The sequence below is a fragment of the Coregonus lavaretus genome, assembly GCF_964263955.1.
Source record: "Coregonus lavaretus genome assembly, chromosome: 24".
NCBI lineage: Eukaryota > Metazoa > Chordata > Actinopteri > Salmoniformes > Salmonidae > Coregonus > Coregonus lavaretus.
The window spans coordinates 21,415,891-21,435,170 of NC_140011.1; the positions used below are offsets into that span (position 1 = coordinate 21,415,891).

The 19,280-nt window shown below is 41.6% G+C and overlaps 1 protein-coding gene across 1 annotated transcript in view; it reads left to right on the plus strand.

Moving 5' to 3' along the window:
- The first annotated feature begins 3,601 nt into the window (after positions 1-3,601).
- The window catches only part of LOC311100115 (tight junction protein 2-like), a 46,093-nt gene continuing 30,414 nt past the window's right edge, over positions 3,602-19,280 (plus strand). The window contains exon 1 of the mRNA XM_084140870.1: positions 3,602-3,751. The gene's annotated coding sequence lies outside the window, so the exon portion shown is untranslated. The remainder of the gene's footprint in view (positions 3,752-19,280) is intronic.

A 19,280-nucleotide genomic window follows, 5' to 3' on the forward strand; every position in this document is an offset into this window, starting at 1 on the left:
GACATTTTTGCAAATAAAAATAAATAAAACGGAAATATAACATTTACATAAGTATTCAGACCCTTTACTCAGTGCTTTGTTGAAGCACCTTTGGCAGTGATTACAGCCTCGAGTCTTCTTGGGTATGGCGCTACAAGCTTGGCACACCTGTATTGAAGCTCTGTCAGGTTGGATGGGGAGCGTCGCTGCACAGCTATTTTTAGGTCTCCAGAGATGTTTGATCGGGTTCAACTCCGGGCTCTGGCTGGGCCATTCAAGGACATTCAGAGACTTGTCCCGAGAGCCACTCCTGCGTTGTCTTTGCTGTGTGCTTAGGTCGTTGTCCTGTTGGAAGGTGAACCTTCGCCCCAGTCTGCGGTCCTGAGCGCTCTGGAGCAGGTTTTCATCAAGGATCTCTCTGTACTTTGCTCCGTTCATCTTTCCCTCGATCCTGACTCTTCTCCCAGTCCCTGCCGCTGAAAAACATCCCCACAGCATGATGCTGCCACCACCATGCTTCACCGTAGGGATGGTGCCAGGTTTCCTCCAGATATGACACTTGGCATTCAGGCCAAAGAGTTCAATCTTGGTTTCATCAGACCAGAGAATCTTATTTCTCATGGTCTGAGAGTCCTTTAGGTTCCTTTTGGCAAACTCCATGCGGGCTGTCATGTGCCTTTTACTGAGGAGTGGCTTCCGTCTGGCCACTCTACCATAAAGGCCTGATTGGTGGAGTGCAGCAGAGATGGGAGAACCTTCCAGAAGGACAACCATCTCCACAGAGGAACTCTGGAGCTCTGTCAGCGTGACCATCGGGTTCTTGGTCACCCCCCTGACCAAGGCCTTTCTCCACCGATTGCTCAGTCTTGGTGGTTCCAAACTTCTTCCATTGAAGAATGATGGAGGCCACTGTGTGGTTGGGGACCTTCAATGCTGCATACATTTTTTGGTACCCTTCCCCAGATCTGTGCCTCGCCACAATCCTGTCTCGGAGCTCTACAGACAATTCCTTTGACCTCATGGCTTGTTTTTGCTCTGACATGCACTGTCAACTGTGGGACCTTATACAGTGGGGAAAAAAAGTATTTAGTCAGCCACCAATTGTGCAAGTTCTCCCACTTAAAAAGATGAGAGAGGCCTGTAATTTTCATAATAGGTACACGTCAACTATGACAGACAAAATGAGGAAAAAACATCCAGAAAATCACATTGTAGGATTTTTAATGAATTTATTTGCAAATTATGGTGGAAAATAAGTATTTGGTCAATAACAAAAGTTTCTCAATACTTTGTTATATACCCTTTGTTGGCAATGACACAGGTCAAACGTTTTCTGTAAGTCTTCACAAGGTTTTCACACACTGTTGCTGGTATTTTGGCCCATTCCTCCATGCAGATCTCCTCTAGAGCAGTGATGTTTTGGGGCTGTCGCTGGGCAACACAAACTTTCAACTCCCTCCAAAGATTTTCTATGGGGTTGAGATCTGGAGACTGGCTAGGCCACTCCAGGACCTTGAAATGCTTCTTACGAAGCCACTCCTTCGTTGCCGGGTGGTGTGTTTGGGATCATTGTCATGCTGAAAGACCCAGCCACGTTTCATCTTCAATGCCCTTGCTGATGGAAGGAGGTTTTCACTCAAAATCTCACGATACATGGCCCCATTCATTCTTTCCTTTACACGGATCAGTCGTCCTGGTCCCTTTGCAGAAAAACAGCCCCAAAGCATGATGTTTCCACCCCCATGCTTCACAGTAGGTATGGTGTTCTTTGGATGCAACTCAGCATTCTTTGTCCTCCAAACACGACGAGTTGAGTTGATTTTGGTTTCATCTGACCATATGACATTCTCCCAATCCTCTTCTGGATCATCCAAATGCACTCTAGCAAACTTGGACATGTACTGGCTTAAGCAGGGGGACACGTCTGGCACTGCAGGATTTGAGTCCCTGGCGGCGTAGTGTGTTACTGATGGTAGGCTTTGTTACTTTGGTCCCAGCTCTCTGCAGGTCATTCACTAGGTCCCCCCGTGTGGTTGTGGGATTTTTGCTCACCGTTCTTGTGATCATTTTGACCCCACGGGGTGAGATCTTGCGTGGAGCCCCAGATCGAGGGAGATTATCAGTGGTCTTGTATGTCTTCCATTTCCTAATAATTGCTCCCACAGTTGATTTCTTCAAACCAAGCTGCTTACCTATTGCAGATTCAGTCTTCCCAGCCTGGTGCAGGTCTACAATTTTGATTCTGGTGTCCTTTGACAGCTCTTTGGTCTTGGCCATAGTGGAGTTTGGAGTGTGACTGTTTGAGGTTATGGACAGGTGTCTTTTATACTGATAACAAGTTCAAACAGGTGCCATTAATACAGGTAACGAGTGGAGGACAGAGGAGCCTCTTAAAGAAGAAGTTACAGGTCTGTGAGAGCCAGAAATCTTGCTTGTTTGTAGGTGAGCAAATACTTATTTTCCACCATAATTTGCAAATAAATTCATTAAAAATCCTACAATGTGATTTTCTGGAAATAAAATCTCAATTTGTCTGTCATAGTTGACGTGTACCTATGATGAAAATTACAGGCCTCTCTCATCTTTTTTAAGTGGGAGAACTTGCACAATTGGTGGCTGACTAAATACTTTTTCCCCCCCACTGTATAGACAGGTGTGTGCCTTTCCAAATCATGTTCAATCAATTCAATTTACCACAGGTGGACTCCAATCAAGGTGTAGAAACATCTCAAGGATGATCAATGGAAACAGGATGCACCTAAGCTCAATTTTGAGTCTCATAGCAAAGGGGCTGAATACTTCTGTAAAACATATATTTCTGTTTTGTATTTTTAATACATTTTGCAAACATTTCTAAAAACCTGTTTTCGCTTTGTCATTATGGGGTATTGTGTGTAGATTGATGAGGATTTTTATTCATTTAATACATTTTGGAATAAGGCTGTAACGTAACAAAATGTGGAAAAAAGGAAGGGGTCTGAATACTTTCCGAATGCACTGTACCAACCAACAAATCTCGCTTAGGGCCCCCAAAAAGCTAGAGGGGGATCTGGATATGCCACAGGGTCCTCCATATACATGATATGGGTCAAACCTACCAGAGAGGTATTCACATTTATTTATATAGCCCTTTTTAAATCAGCAGATGTCACAAAGAGGTTATACAGAAACCAGCCTAAAACCCCAAACAGCAATCAATCCAGAAGTAGAAGCACTGTATTAAAATTGTAACCTATTGATAACATGTAGGTAGGGGTTGGAGAAGTGTGGTCATGGTTGAGGAAAAATGTGTTGAGTGGAGGATGAGTTTCCTTTTATGTTCCACTTCCCAGGTATGAGTCATACAGTTTCAGTGTGGATTAGGCCCTACTTGGAATTCTAAGGCGTGTGTGATTGAGAGAAGTGAGTAGGCTTTGTCTCACCTTACATATTAATGAGCTGACATTCAGTTTCTGTACAATTCACTAGGGAGTGTGGAAATCCTAACGGAAAGTGGGCTATATAAGTGTACATTTGAGGAGTGACTCATGCCCTTGGGCGGAACTGAACTCACCCACGTATGGTCACGTGGTAGGCTACGGCGGTGTGCGCGACTCACCTGCTGTTTCAACGCCACGCCCATACCTGCAAAAACCAGGAAACGCAAAGCATTGACGGAAAAGTAACTGATTTTTTTGTTACTTCAAAACTCACCTTCTGCTGGTGTACTATAATTCGGTTTTTGATTGTGGTTTTCCATAGCAAACTTCCAAATATCCAGAATTTCCATTAGGTAAGTCAAACTTCGAAACTGCCTTTTGTAATGTAACCTATAGTCTCTCTGTTTGCTTCTCTTGCCTTATTTGGGCATTGACCATTGTTCACAGTAGCCTCTCTGTTGCGCGTATTCAATAGCCATCTCATGCGCTTTATTTATAAAGAAAAACATGAACTATTGATAATATATTAAAATGATAACTGATCAGGTTTGGGCGGCCTCAGTGTTTGTCCTTTGTAGCCCACTCACGAGGGCTATTCTGTTACAGAAACGTTACGATTTGGCCTACATTCTGAGGAGGCCTCAACTCAATGTTGTTACTATTGACCCATTTCCATTTGTTCATGTCTAATAGTTGACGTATTCAACTATTCATCCACTCTTGCTTTTCTGGGTAACCAAAACGTATTTTATACTGACTTATAATTATACTGTAAATGTTAACTGGTGTATTTTTCATTGAGTGTGGCTATGGGTGTTTCTAGCCCTTGATCATGACTCGGTGCCATTACAATACACACAAGTCATTGGATGAAGGCTTCTTCAGTATGGGGGAGTTTGCCGATGCACATTTATACGCATTGCTTGTGTTGCGTTTTGAAAGCATAAGTATGGAGCCAAATAGCTGCCAAAAGGTTGAACGTACGTATCGTTAGGATAGTAAGAAAAGCTATGCATGAAACGTCAATCGAAGTTTCATCTGTGAACATACAAACACCATGTTAAGATTACGGACTTAAATTTTAGGCTTGAACAAATCTTGTGTTGCAATTCTGTCATACAATAATACCTTTCAGAGTTTTGGCAGTTTAATCTCACTAACAAAAAAAACGTACACCAAATGGCCTGTGAGGAGTGCTACACAAACAAGCATAACAGTATTTTTTTTAAACGGTCAGGGAAGCCGGAAAGCAGTATCCTGCACGTTTCAAAGTTAAAAGTCTCTATTACTCCTCATTTGAGTTTACTTCACATTTAGGTAGCTAATGTAATGGATTTGTTTGCCAGCGCAAGTCTAGATGGCACTAGCTGTATTATGCCTACAACAATGACGTTTCAGTCCGCTAGGTGTATCTCTACAGCATGGGCATATCTCTGGGTGACGTGAACATCCCAATGCATGCACCTTATCAAAATATGACTAATTCAATATTGCACCATCCCATTCTCTGGGCTCTGTCTGCAATCATAACCAGTAGTATATACCAGGAATAATTAAACAGAATAATAATAATAATAGATGTTTGGTGAATCTTTGAATTATGTATGACCACTGGAGTCTTTGCCACTCAAAATAGTTTTTATAGAACAATTTGACATTTATTTCATCACTTAATCTTGCCAAAGCATATTCTGTAGGAATTTAAAATAATTTGACATGATTTATATGAATCGGGTCATGAACATATGGACTTTGAAATGATCAAGGGAGAGGTTAAACGGAGGCTAAGTCTGGCATAAGCTTATTCCCACACTTTACAATAACTATGTTGCAGTGGTCTTAGGTAGTCTCCTTATAGGCTATTCCCTCCATCGCGACACTGCTGCCCAGTTGAAGAGCTTGTGATCTCCATGCAGCACCACAGCACCATGCGCCTTTGGAAAAGCACCCCTCAGCCTCAGAAGATGCCCTTCTAGAGGCATGCAGCCATAGTCATTATACCCTAATGTAGGCCTGTTTGCCTACTAGCCAAATAAAGTGCAGAGCATGCATGATGCGTGCAACTCATCATTCCAACATATTTGAACATTTAATTCATCCTTCATTCAGTTCAGTCAGTCAGTATGTCATCCATTCTGTAATTTGTCTGAGTTGCAATAGGAACTAAATCAAAGAGAATAGAACAGTCTTATCCATTTGTTTATTGAAATCCATGTGTGTATTCAAAATTATCAAGTTCTTTAGCCTATCACTAATAATTCAATGTTTAATTTAGGCCTATCCAAATTAAAAAATAGGCCTTCAACTTGTAGGCATTGCAATTTAGTCTATAATTTTGGGTACTGGTGTCTTGCGGAATAATTATAGAGCTGTATTTGTGTTTTATAACAGTTTTTATTACAGGGGTCCGCTTAAAAAGAGGCCCTATCTCGCAGGCCTCTAAATATAGCCTCTAAATAAAACATTGGCTATAACAAGCCTACATACAGAGTGGAATTCATAAATACAACAGTCAAAATGCCTAATAAGGCCTACAGTCAGTGCTCCCAAATACTGGAAACAGTGTGATTCATTAGGTTACATGATCACCACAGTAGCCCCACACAGCTATAAAAATAGATTTGGCCATTATATGGCCATTAAATAACACACAACAGCATGGCATATTTAGATAGTGGAATAGGCCTAGTCTAAATCATATTTACTTTCTATTTTGCAGCTCAGCCAGTTATTCTAGACAAGGCTCTTCTGTGTCTTTATAGTTTAATTCTCACATAAGTCATTTGCTGAAGGCCCAAGCCTATACTACGCTATCTACTGGTATAACGTCGTTATCGAATACCGTTCTAAAACAAGCTCTAGGCTTTTATTTTGGAAATTAAACCGGACGCTGCAAAGCAACTAACGTCTGGGTTAGAGTTGCTTGATTGACTAGCTAACTTGGACTAGTTACATTCGGTTAATGTCCTTTGCAGATGCCGCATTCCTGACAAAAGTTTGTAAGTATAAAAAAAAGATATGTAACTGAGTAAAGGGAGACGTAAAGTAAGAATTGAACGTGTAAATGTTCATTCATAGTCGTAACGTTTACAGATCTAATTTACATTTTAGTCATTTAGCAGACGCTCTTATCCAGAGCGACTTACAGTTAGTGAATACATTTTTTTTTTTTTATACTGGCCCCCCGTGGGAATCGAACCCACAACCCTGGCGTTGCAAACGCCATGCTCTATCAACTGAGCTACATCCCTGCCGGCCATTCCCTCCCCTACCCTGGACGACGCTGGGCCAATTGTGCGCCGCCCATGAGTCTCCCGGTCGCGGCCGGCTGCGACAGAGCCTGGATTCGAACCAGGATCTCTAGTGGCACAGTTAGGACTGCGATGCAGTGCCTTAGACCACTGCGCCACTCAGGAGACTCTAATTTAACGGTTATGTTTCACGCATGGCTTTTCTTACTATCCTAATGATATAAACATTTTGATAGGTTTAGGGTTCCCACACGGCCATATTTTCATGTTGCCGCACTTGTTTACGGAAACAGACGGAAGACTGAGTGGACTACCTGTGCTGATCTGCTTTTAATGTCTATGGTGCTAATTAGCTATCTGTGTCTCGAACACCTGATGCCACAAACCTGTTGTCACTGAAAAATAATGTTAGCTGCAACTGTGTTAAAACCGGTTAAAACAGTGTACAGTAATTGTGTATTTTGCATTTGTGATGAGATATGAAAGTAGAGGGAGGGATGTATGTTTCTAGAACCTTACCGCAATTAAGAATCGATTCAAGTTTAGATGGGAGTATTTTGGGCTGGGTGATATGGCCAAAATATTATATCACGGTATAGAAAATAAAAAAGAGGACTGTATGACAGTATTTGACTGTTTTATGTTTTTGAATAATACAGGTTCAGAATTTGCTTTGTGTATTGCCTGACCCTAGGGTGGCAACACATACATTCAAAGTGATTTCAATGGGTCTTTCTCCTTTTAGATTGTTTTATACTGTTCAATTCAACTTCAACCAAAAATCATTTATCAATTTCCTGCACTCATTTGAGATCATTTCCACACTGCCACAGTGTTTGACATCACAATGAATGAAAATGCCAGGGAGGAGTTATTGTGACAGGGTAGGAACCAAAGTGTTGATAAGTGTTTCCTACGGGACACAATACTCTTTGGCTACATTTAATGATTTCTCTTAGCTAATTAATGTACAGTTGAAGTCGGAAGTTTACATACACCTTAGCCAAATACATTTAAACTAAGTTGATCACATTTCCTGACATTTAATCCTACTAACAATTCCCTGTTTTAGGTCAGTTAGGATCACCACTTTGTTTTAAGAATGTGAAATGTCAGAATAATAGTAGAGAGATATTTATTTCAGCTTTTATTTCTTTCATCACATTCCCAGTGGGTCAGAAGTTTACATACACTCAATTAGTATTTGGTAGCATTGCCTTTTAAATTATTTAACTTGGGTCAAATGTTTCAGGTACCTCCCACAAGCTTCCCACAATATGTTGGGTGAATTTTGGCCCATTCCTCCTGACAGAGCTGGTGTAACTGAGTCAGGTTTGTAGGCCTCCTTGCTCGCACACGCTTTTTCAGTTCTGCCCACACATTTGTGATGGCCACTCCAATACCTTGACTTTGTTGTCCGTAAGCCATTTTGCCACAACCTTTTCCTCCAAACATAACGATGGTAATTATGGCCAAACAGTTCTATTTTTGTTTCATCAGTCCAATCAATCAATCAATCAATTTTATTTTATATAGCCCTTCTTACATCAGCTAATATCTCGAAGTGCTGTACAGAAACCCAGCCTAAAACCCCAAACAGCTAGTAATGCAGGTGTAGAAGCACGGTGGCTAGGAAAAACTCCCTAGAAAGGCAAAACCTAGGAAGAAACCTAGAGAGGAACCAGGCTATGAGGGGTGGCCAGTCCTCTTCTGGCTGTGCCGGGTGGAGATTATAACAGAACCATGCCAAGATGTTCAAAAATGTTCATAAGTGACAAGCATGGTCAAATAATAATCAGGAATAAATCTCAGTTGGCTTTTCATAGCCGATCATTAGAGTTTAAAACAGCAGGTCTGGGACAGGTAGGGGTTCCATAACCGCAGGCAGAACAGTTTAAACTGGAATAGCAGCAAGGCCAGGCGGACTGGGGACAGCAAGGAGTCACCACGGCCGGTAGTCCCGACGTATGGTCCTAGGGCTCAGGTCTCTCAGTTGGCTTTTCATAGCCGATCAGAGGACATTTCTCCAAAAAGTACGATCTTTGTCCCCATGTGCAGTTGCAAACCGTAGTCTGTCTTTTTTATTGCAAGTCGCTCTGGATAAGAGCGTCTGCTAAATGACCAATTATATTTATTTTATATTATATTGCGGTTTTGGAGCAGTGGCTTCTTCCTTGCTGAGCGGCCTTTCAGGTTATGTCGACATAGGACTGGTTTTACTGTGGATATAGATACTTTTGTACCTGTTTCCTCCAGCATCTTCACAAGGTCCTTTGCTGTTGTTCTGTGATTGATTTGCACGTTTCGCACCAAAGTACGTTCATCTCTAGGAGACAGAACGCGTCTCCTTCCTGAGCGGTATGACGGCTGCGTGGTCCCATGGTGTTTATACTTGCGTACTATTGTTTATACAGATGAACGTGGTACCTTCATTTGGAAATTGCTCCCAAGGATGAACCAGACTTGTGGAGGTCTAATGTTTTTTTTTCTGAGGTCTTGGCGGATTTCTTTTGATTTTCCCATGATGTCAAGCAAAGACGCACTGAGTTTGAAGGTATGCCTTGAAATACATCCACAGGTACACCTCCAATTGACTCAAATGATGTCAATTAGCCTATCAGAAGCTTCTAAAGCCATGACATCATTTTCTGGAATTTTCCAAGCTGTTTAAAGGCACAGTCAACTTAGTGTATGTAAACTTCTGACCCACTGGAATTGTGATACAGTGAATTATAAGTGAAATAATCTGTCTGTAAACAATTGTTGGAAAAATTACTTGTGTCGTGCACAAAGTAGATGCCATAACCGACTTGCAAAAACTATAGTTTGTTAACAAGACATTTGTGGAGTGGTTGAAAAACAAGTTTTAATGACTCCAACCTAAGTGTATGTAAACTTACGACTTCAACTGTAGCTAACATATTCTTGCTTCGCGTATTCCTCTTTTAGAAGATACTGTTGCACAAACAACATGCTGATTTAGGTCTACACCATCACTGGTATTATCAGGCTGTATAGCTAATTACGTTTGCTCTGACTCAGTAAATGTTATTAGCTATAGCGGCTAACAAGATTTAGGCCCAACTTGCTAAGAAAAGACAAACTAGCTGTTTGCAGATGTCAGAAACACAAACTAATAGTGTAATTATAGAACACTAGTGGATTTATATTAAGAAGCAAAGTGAAAACTGCATCGTTGTCTTCAACATTGTTGCATGTGCTGCATTAACCATGCAGACTGAACGCAAGTGTCTCGTGGTCGAGGAACAGCAAATGTGCTCCCTGAGTGACGGGGCGGGGCTAGGTGTGTGTGGAAAGCAGCATGGAGAGAGAGACAGCAGAGAGTGATGACTCAAGTAGCGAAGTAAATTATAAAAATGGGCGTTACACACGATGTATCACATTTTAACAAACCAAACATTCAAATAGTGTTATAGAAGGTGAAGTAAAAACCCAAATCGCTCTGTGCATCAATACCGGTATATCGTAAAATACGGGATACCGCCCAGCCCTAGAGTATTTGGCTGTTTTGGCTTCCAGAGCCAATTCCACTTTTTAACAGAACATGTAAGGTCCTTGGACTATAAGGAGTAATGTTAGGCTCCTTTAGTCCATTTATTGGGCTATGGGTGTGTCTAACCCAAAGCACAGACATTATTCAGAATAACAAATCCCAGTCAAAATATCACTTTGAGATAAGGTTCACTACACACCATGTGGAGAAAATATCTATTGATCCTCTTCCATCGCTCTTTTTTTCTCTTGTTTTATCATCTCCTTTTACTCCATTTATTTCAGTATACTTGCCCAGACTATGTTTGTAAGAACTGAATATATATGTGTTAATGTGAGGCCTTCTTTGATCGGAGTCATGACCAGTTCTGAATGCTGCAGGTTTAGAATGAGATTCATCACCATTCATCGTGATAGCTTCAGCTTTGCTATCTGTGTGCGTTCATTTACTAAAAGATTTCCTTCAATCACTGCACGCTTTACTTAGATTAGTTCTCAACTGTGGGATGTTGACTGAATGTCTCAGTGAATTTACTCAGAGTCAGGGACATCATTACGTAAACTGGTCTCAAAGCATTTCGTATTATTCTGTACGTAAATCCGAGACACTCCATTTATACTGAACAAAAACACATATAAATACAACATGCAACAATTTTGAAAGATTTTACTGAGTTACAGTTCAAATAAGGAAATCAGTCTATTGTAATACATTCATTAGGCCCTAATCTATGGATTTCACATGACTGGGAATACAGATACAGAAAACCAGTCAGTATCTGGTGTGACCACCATTTGCCTCATGCAGCGCGGCACATAGAATTGATCAGGCTGTTGATTGTAGCCTGTGGAATGTTGTCCCACTCCTCTTCAATGGCTGTGCAAAGTTGCTGGATATTGTCGGGAACTGGAACGCGCTGTCGATCCAGAGCATCCCAAACATGCTCAATGGGTGACATGTCTGGCGAGTATGCAGGCCATGGAAGAACTGGGACATTTCCAGCTTCCAGGAATTATGTACAGATCCTTGCGACATGGGGCCGTGCATTATCATGCTGAAACATGAGGTGATGCCGGCCGATGAGTGGCATGACATTGGGCCTCAGGATCTCGTCACGATATCTCTGTACATTCAAATTGCCATCGATAACATGGAATTGTGTTCATTGTCCGTAGCTTATGCCTGCCCATACCATATGATATTTATGCCTCTGTAACTTTGACTCATTATTTACGATTCATTCAGGATTATCCGTAATCATGGTAGCATCTACATTAATGTAGAAGTGTTTAGAAACATATTCTATTCTTATTTACAAAAGAAGTGACGCTAAAATGACACTACATTATTTACCGTTCATTTCTATTGGGCACAAAATAATCTGAAACACAACCAAAACAAACAGCAAATGCATCCAATCCAACAAATTTGTGGAGTCACAAGCTTGATGTAGTCATTGCGTGCTATGGATATTGACCAAATACTTAACTTCACATTTTTAGGTGAATTTGTCCCAATACTTTGGTCCCCTAAAATGGGGGGGACTATCTACAAAAACTGCTGTTATTTCTAAACGTTTCACCCGATATCGCTGAAAATACCCTCAAATGAATGCTGACAGTTTGCACTTTAACCTCCATTGTCATTTCATCATTTCAAATCCAAAGTGCTGGAGTACAGAGCCAAAACAAACCAAAAATGTCACTGTCCCAATACTTTTGGAGCTCACTGTACATACAGTGGGGGAAAAAAGTATTTAGTCAGCCACCAATTGTGCAAGTTCTCCCACTTAAAAAGATGAGAGAGGCCTGTAATTTTCATCATAGGTACACGTCAACTATGACAGACAAATTGAGAAAAAAAAATCCAGAAAATCACATTGTAGGATTTTTTATGAATTTCTTTGCAAATTATGGTGGAAAATAAGTATTTGCTCACCTACAAACAAGCAAGATTTCTGGCTCTCACAGACCTGTAACTTCTTCTTTAAGAGGCTCCTCTGTCCTCCACTCGTTACCTGTATTAATGGCACCTGTTTGAACTTGTTATCAGTATAAAAGACACCTGTCCACAACCTCAAACAGTCACACTCCAAACTCCACTATGGCCAAGACCAAAGAGCTGTCAAAGGACACCAGAATCAAAATTGTAGACCTGCACCAGGCTGGGAAGACTGAATCTGCAATCAGCTTGGTTTGAAGAAATCAACTGTGGGAGCAATTATTAGGAAATGGAAGACATACAAGACCACTGATAATCTCCCTCGATCTGGGGCTCCACGCAAGATCTCACCCCGTGGGGTCAAAATGATCACAAGAACGGTGAGCAAAAATCCCAGAACCACACGGGGGGACCTAGTGAATGACCTGCAGAGAGCTGGGACCAAAATAACAAAGCCTACCATCAGTAACACACTACGCCGCCAGGGACTCAAATCCTGCAGTGCCAGACGTGTCCCCCTGCTTAAGCCAGTACATGTCCAGGCCCGTCTGAAGTTTGCTAGAGTGCATTTGGATGATCCAGAAGAGGATTGGGAGAATGTCATATGGTCAGATGAAACCAAAATATAACTTTTTAGTATAAACTCAACTCGTCGTGTTTGGAGGACAAAGAATGCTGAGTTGCATCCAAAGAACACCATACCTACTGTGAAGCATGGGGGTGGAAACATCATGCTTTGGGGCTGTTTTACTGCAAAGGGACCAGGACGACTGATCCGTGTAAAGGAAAGAATGAATGGGGCCATGTATCGTGAGATTTTGAGTGAAAACCTCCTTCCATCAGCAAGGGCATTGAAGATGAAACGTAGCTGGGTCTTTCAGCATGACAATGATCCCAAACACACCGCCCGGGCAACGAAGGAGTGGCTTCGTAAGAAGCATTTCAAGGTCCTGGAGTGGCCTAGCCAGTCTCCAGATCTCAACCCCATAGAAAATCTTTGGAGGGAGTTGAAAGTCCGTGTTGCCCAGGGACAGCCCCAAAACATCACTGCTCTAGAGGAGATCTGCATGGAGGAATGGGCCAAAATACCAGCAACAGTGTGTGAAAACCTTGTGAAGACTTACAGAAAACGTTTGACCTGTGTCATTGCCAACAAAGGGTATATAACAAAGTATTGAGAAACTTTTGTTATTGACCAAATACTTATTTTCCACCATAATTTGCAAATAAATTCATTAAAAATCCTACAATGTGATTTTCTGGAGAAAAAAAAATCTCAATTTGTCTGTCATAGTTGACGTGTACCTATGATGAAAATGACAGGCCTCTCTCATCTTTTTAAGTGGGAGAACTTGCACAATTGTTGGCTGACTAAATACTTTTTTTCCCCACTGTATGTACATTGCATAATGTGAAAGCAGATCAAGCAAAATACTATGGTAATACTGCACGTGGTGAGGGACAGGGTCACAATGAAGCCGACTGCTCATGTAAAGTCATAAAGAAAACCAAAACATGGGATTAAACAACTCGCAAGAAATCACTCTACAGTATAGTAGAATTAACTTAGTTAAAGGGATATTTTTATCGCTTTGCATGTGGTTTGAAGAAGGTTGCTAACTAGCACTAGTGCAATTGCTAACTAGAGTTAGCATGCTAGCAGAAACCATAGACTTACAGTCATTGTGCTAACACTAGTTAGAGGTAGTTTCGCGAGCAAATGCTAACTTCCTTTATACTGGACACAGAGACATAAAAATGGTATCCACAAGTTCGTCTTCCTCTGGGGAAGTGGATAAAGGGCCTCATTGCCAAAATCCCGAAGTATTCCTTTAAGGAATATAATTTTTATCCGCTGCATTTTGATTATCCCACTCCCAGACAGTCTTGATATTTGTATAACAAATTTAGAAAGAAAATCCACGAGTCTATTTTGGATTCCTTTTGAAGCAACTTTTATTATTTTCTCTCATCTGAATTCTGAACAGTTGGCGGTGTGTTCAGGTGTGAGTAATAGGCCAAGCCAATAGGCTTACCTGTACTGATCCAAATGGTATTTTTTGGATTGAGCATGGCTTGTGTTTAAGATACAGAATGGATCTTTTACTTTTTAAATAAGTAAAAAAGAGAACTAGTGTAAATGCATTTAGCAATGCAAAGAACCAACCTCTACCAGAGGCTTCGGTCAAATTGTATCACCTTGCAGCTATGTAGATTATGTTGAGCACTAGCAGTTTTGATTTGAGGGAAATGTTATTTGATGTGAAACATTAGGGCTGTGACGATACCAGTATCACAGTTTTCTATGGCAAAAATGAAAACCTGTTGCAGACAACTCTTTGGTCCTTTAAACTCCTGCTGTACTCAGGGCTTTTACTTGCAACATATAGTTAAATGCACTTAAGAGGAACAATGGGTAGATATTGAAAATGCGAATGCTGATCCCCAGAATCTTTTCACATGTCTGACCATTAACTGATCGTGGTTTTTCAGATCCCTTAACAATACAGTTTGCAGGTCCATCTGAACCCTGATATTATGACAACCATTCCTGGACCTGACTCCAAAAGCAAGCCACCGATGGACAGTACCAGAAAATATGTTCTATTGATTCTGTTTCCTCGTGGCAGAGTCTGCACAAGGCTGACTGTTCAGTGCCCAATATATTGAGCATTCGTTTTGTAGCAAGTATCTTATATAACAGCTTAAATTGAAACGAACAGATTGATGTAATTGTTGTTTTATACAGTGGGGAAAAAAAGTATTTAGTCAGCCACCAATTGTGCAAGTTCTCCCACTTAAAAAGATGAGAGAGGCCTGTAATTTTCATCATAGGTACACGTCAACTATGACATACAAAATGAGAAAAAACATCCAGAAAATCACATTGTAGGATTTTTAATGAATTTATTTGCAAATTATGGTGGAAAATAAGTATTTGGTCAATAACAAAAGTTTCTCAATACTTTGTTATATACCCTTTGTTGGCAATGACACAGGTCAAACGTTTTCTGTAAGTCTTCACAAGGTTTTCACACACTGTTGCTGGTATTTTGGCCCATTCCTCCATGCAGATCTCCTCTAGAGCAGTGATGTTTTGGGGCTGTCGCTGGGCAACACGGACTTTCAACTCCCTCCAAAGATTTTCTATGGGGTTGAGATCTGTAGACTGGCTAGGCCACTCCAGGACCTTAAAATGCTTCTTACGAAGCCACTCCTTCGTTGCTCGGGCGGTGTGTTTGGGATCATTGTCATGCTGAAAGACCCAGCCACGTTTCATCTTCAATGCCCTTGCTGATGGAAGGAGGTTTTCACTCAAAATCTCACGATACATGGCCCCATTCATTCTTTCCTTTACACAGATCAGTCGTCCTGGTCCCTTTGCAGAAAAACAGCCCCAAAGCATGATGTTTCAACCCCCATGCTTCACAGTAGGTATGGTGTTCTTTGGATGCAACTCAGCATTCTTTGTCCTCCAAACACGACGAGTTGAGTTTTTACCAGAAAGTTATATTTTGGTTTCATCTGACCATATGACATTCTCCCAATCCTCTTCTGGATCATCCAAATGCACTCTAGCAAACTTCAGACGGGCCTGGACATGTACTGGCTTAAGCAGGGGGACACGTCTGCACTGCAGGATTTGAGTCCCTGGCGGCGTAGTGTGTTACTGATGGTAGGCTTTGTTACTTTGGTCCCAGCTCTCTGCAGGTCATTCACTAGGTCCCCCCGTGTGGTTGTGGGATTTTTGCTCACCGTTCTTGTGATCATTTTGACCCCACGGGGTGAGATCTTGCGTGGAGCCCCAGATCGAGGGAGATTATCAGTGGTCTTGTATGTCTTCCATTTCCTAATAATTGCTCCCACAGTTGATTTCTTCAAACCAAGCTGCTTACCTATTGCAGATTCAGTCTTCCCAGCCTGGTGCAGGTCTACAATTTTGTTTCTGGTGTCCTTTGACAGCTCTTTGGTCTTGGCCATAGTGGAGTTTGGAGTGTGACTGTTTGAGGTTGTGGACAGGTGTCTTTTATACTGATAACAAGTTCAAACAGGTGCCATTAATACAGGTAACGAGTGGAGGACAGAGGAGCCTCTTAAAGAAGAAGTTACAGGTCTGTGAGAGCCAGAAATCTTGCTTGTTTGTTATTGACCAAATACTTATTTTCCACCATCATTTGCAAATAAATTCATAAAAAATCCTACAATGTGATTTTCTGGATTTTTTTTTCTCAGTTTGTCTGTCATAGTTGACGTGTACCTATGATGAAAATTACAGGCGTCTCTCATCCTTTTAAGTGGGAGAACTTGCACAATTGGTGGCTGACTAAATACTTTTTTTCCCCACTGTATGTCAGTTCATAGACCCGATGCCAAGGTAAAAAACCTGTTCCCAACTGACTTGAATTTTATACGGTATTGCTGTCAAACCTTTTGACTTTAAGTGAAACTGACACATTTTTCGATTTATACTAATCATTTTAAGCCATTTATGATTTTTATTGGGAGGCAGACAGACTAATTGTCTCTTCCAATTTTGTGGCAGAATAGCGATGAGTTGGTTATAATTTTGTGTTGAGCATACACCTCCATTGAGACTGTCTTCACACTGGTGCGCATTTACATTTTACATTTTAGTCATTTAGCAGATGCTCTTATCCAGAGCGACTTACAGTTAGTGAGTGCATACATTTTTCATACTGGCCCCCCGTGGGAATCGAACCCACAACCCTGGCGTTGCAAGCGCCATGCTCTACCAACTGAGCTACTGACTACATGGATTAATATTAGGAATATATTTCATGAGATTACTATAAAGAACTTGGTTCTATGGGACCATGCCTTATGTATTAAACTGTTGTTCTGTATGAAAAAAGTATGAAAATGTATGCACTCACTAACTGTAAGTCGCTCTGGATAAGAGCGTCTGCTAAATGACTAAAATGTAAATGTAATGTTCTGGGAAAAAGTGAGGGTTTTAGATTGTTATTTATAGGCTTGCTGCTGGTTTGGGGCCCTTGGAGTGCTCAGGGATTTCTGTGCCATGCTCTTTGGCAGTGAAATCGTCTGCTCTCATTGACCAGCCATACAGAGAGTGGTAATCCAGACGTGCAAACTGCTGCAATATAATTCCTGCCCGGAGGTTTGCATTGGCTGGCAGCTCGGTGGATGCATTTATTTATTTATTTATTTATTTATTTCCCCTTACGGGACATGGCTGCGTGCTGTCAGCGGGTGACAGGGCATACATATATACACCCATGTGAATGAAATGCAAATGGGGTGCTAGATGGAGGATCTTTTGGGAGATGGAGAGGGTATGTTGTGAGGATGGTAAGGTGTGTGTGTGTGTGTGTGTGTGTGTGTGTGTGAGATGATGATGATGATGATGATGGGGGGCTCTGGGTGTTAATGGCCAGAGGACTAAGCCTCCGTGGGGATTATGGGAAAATGGGGCGGGGTGCATACATGATCTGTCAGGGCTTAGTACCACAATTATCCCGGCGGCAGCAGCAGCGTTTTCATTAGTGTAATGTTTAGAGATCTTCAGAATTGTGTAAGAGTGACTTGCTGTCATCCCATCAGGGCCTGCCCACCGCCCGTAACGTGGCTGTAGTTGTCCATTTCATTTCTCTGAGGGGGAAAAGACATCTGTCAGAGACGACGGTAGGGGACACGGGGCTTGTTATCGCGACTGTAGTAGCTAGGGTTCAGTGTAGTGTGTGTGTGTGTGTGTGATGGCAGTGAGCACAGTGGTGGGAGAGAGGGTTGGTACTCAGGGCTTCATTTAGAATATTGCGGAGGGAAGTGAGTTATGTTAGTGGAGCCGTTGTGAGTAGCATGGGGTGTATGTAATACAGTTGTAAGTGAAGAAACAACTGAGGGCTCAAAGATGAAGTTTAAGAAGTTCATTACCATCATGCAGGCGGCCATGGGGATCGTCCCCCTCAACAAACGAGAGCTCCTACCGCCTGGGAGGAAACTATGGAAACCCCCAGGGTGAGTGAAGCGGATGTGTGGCGTATGAGCGTGTTTGCGTGAAATGAATGTGGGTCTAGTGTCTATAGTATGTAGCCTAACTCTGCTGGATTCAAGTACAAGCATCTACTGCACCTCTGAAATAGTTGAATCATTTGCACTACAAATAATCAGTTGTGTGTGTCAGAATGTCTCTAGGCGATTCACAACCATGATTTGTAATGTATAGATGTTTCAGCTTTGTTCACCAGATGGTACTAGCCTACATGCTACAGCATGAGCATGTCTGTTGTCATGAGTTACAGCTCAGGTCAAAGAGCTTTGAGTTGACTATAGATGCACAGCAGATGAATGTAGCAGAGATCCTGTGAGCAGCATGGCTCTCCTTAGCTGACCCAGTCCAGTCATCACCGGATCAATTCTCAGATTCATTATGGAACCGTTCTTTAGTCTATGGACACAACTTGTTATTTGCAGCGTATTGCCACAGTCAGGTGGTTACTTTTCAACGAAGCTCCTTAAAGGTTTCTCTGTGTGTGTGAGTATTTATCAATCAATCACATTTATTTATAAAGCCCTTTTTACATCAGCAGATGTCACAAAGTTCTATGTGATCCCTCACCCACTTTGAGGTTGATGTTGTAGATCAGTTATTCACTATGCACAACAATGGTTTTATTCATTCTCCCAAGATCCATGGATTCCAGTATTCTCAGTTTGGAGATTTCCTAATCGTGTAGTCTCATATGCTGATAGAAGCTTGCCTATAGTTTCCCTGCACAGCTAAACACTGCTAGAGTCAGGGCATTGGGAGTTAGTTGGAAAGGAAAAGGCAAACACCACGAGCTGAGCATTTGGTCAAAGCAATCACTTATTTACACTGAACAAAGATATGAACGCAACATACACCAATTTCAAAGATTTTGCTGAGTTACAGTTCATATAAGGAAAGCAGTCAATTGAAATGAATTCATTAGGCACTAATCTGTGGATTTCACATGACTGGGTATACAGATTTGCATCTGTAGGTCACAGATACCTTAAAAAAAAAAAAAGTAGGGGCATGGATTTAAAAACCAGTCAGTATCTGGTGTGACCACCGTTTGCCTCATGCAGTGCGCCACATCTCCTTCGCATAGAGTTGATCAGGCTGTTGATTGTGGCCTGTGGAATGTTGTTACACTCCTCTTCAATGGCTGT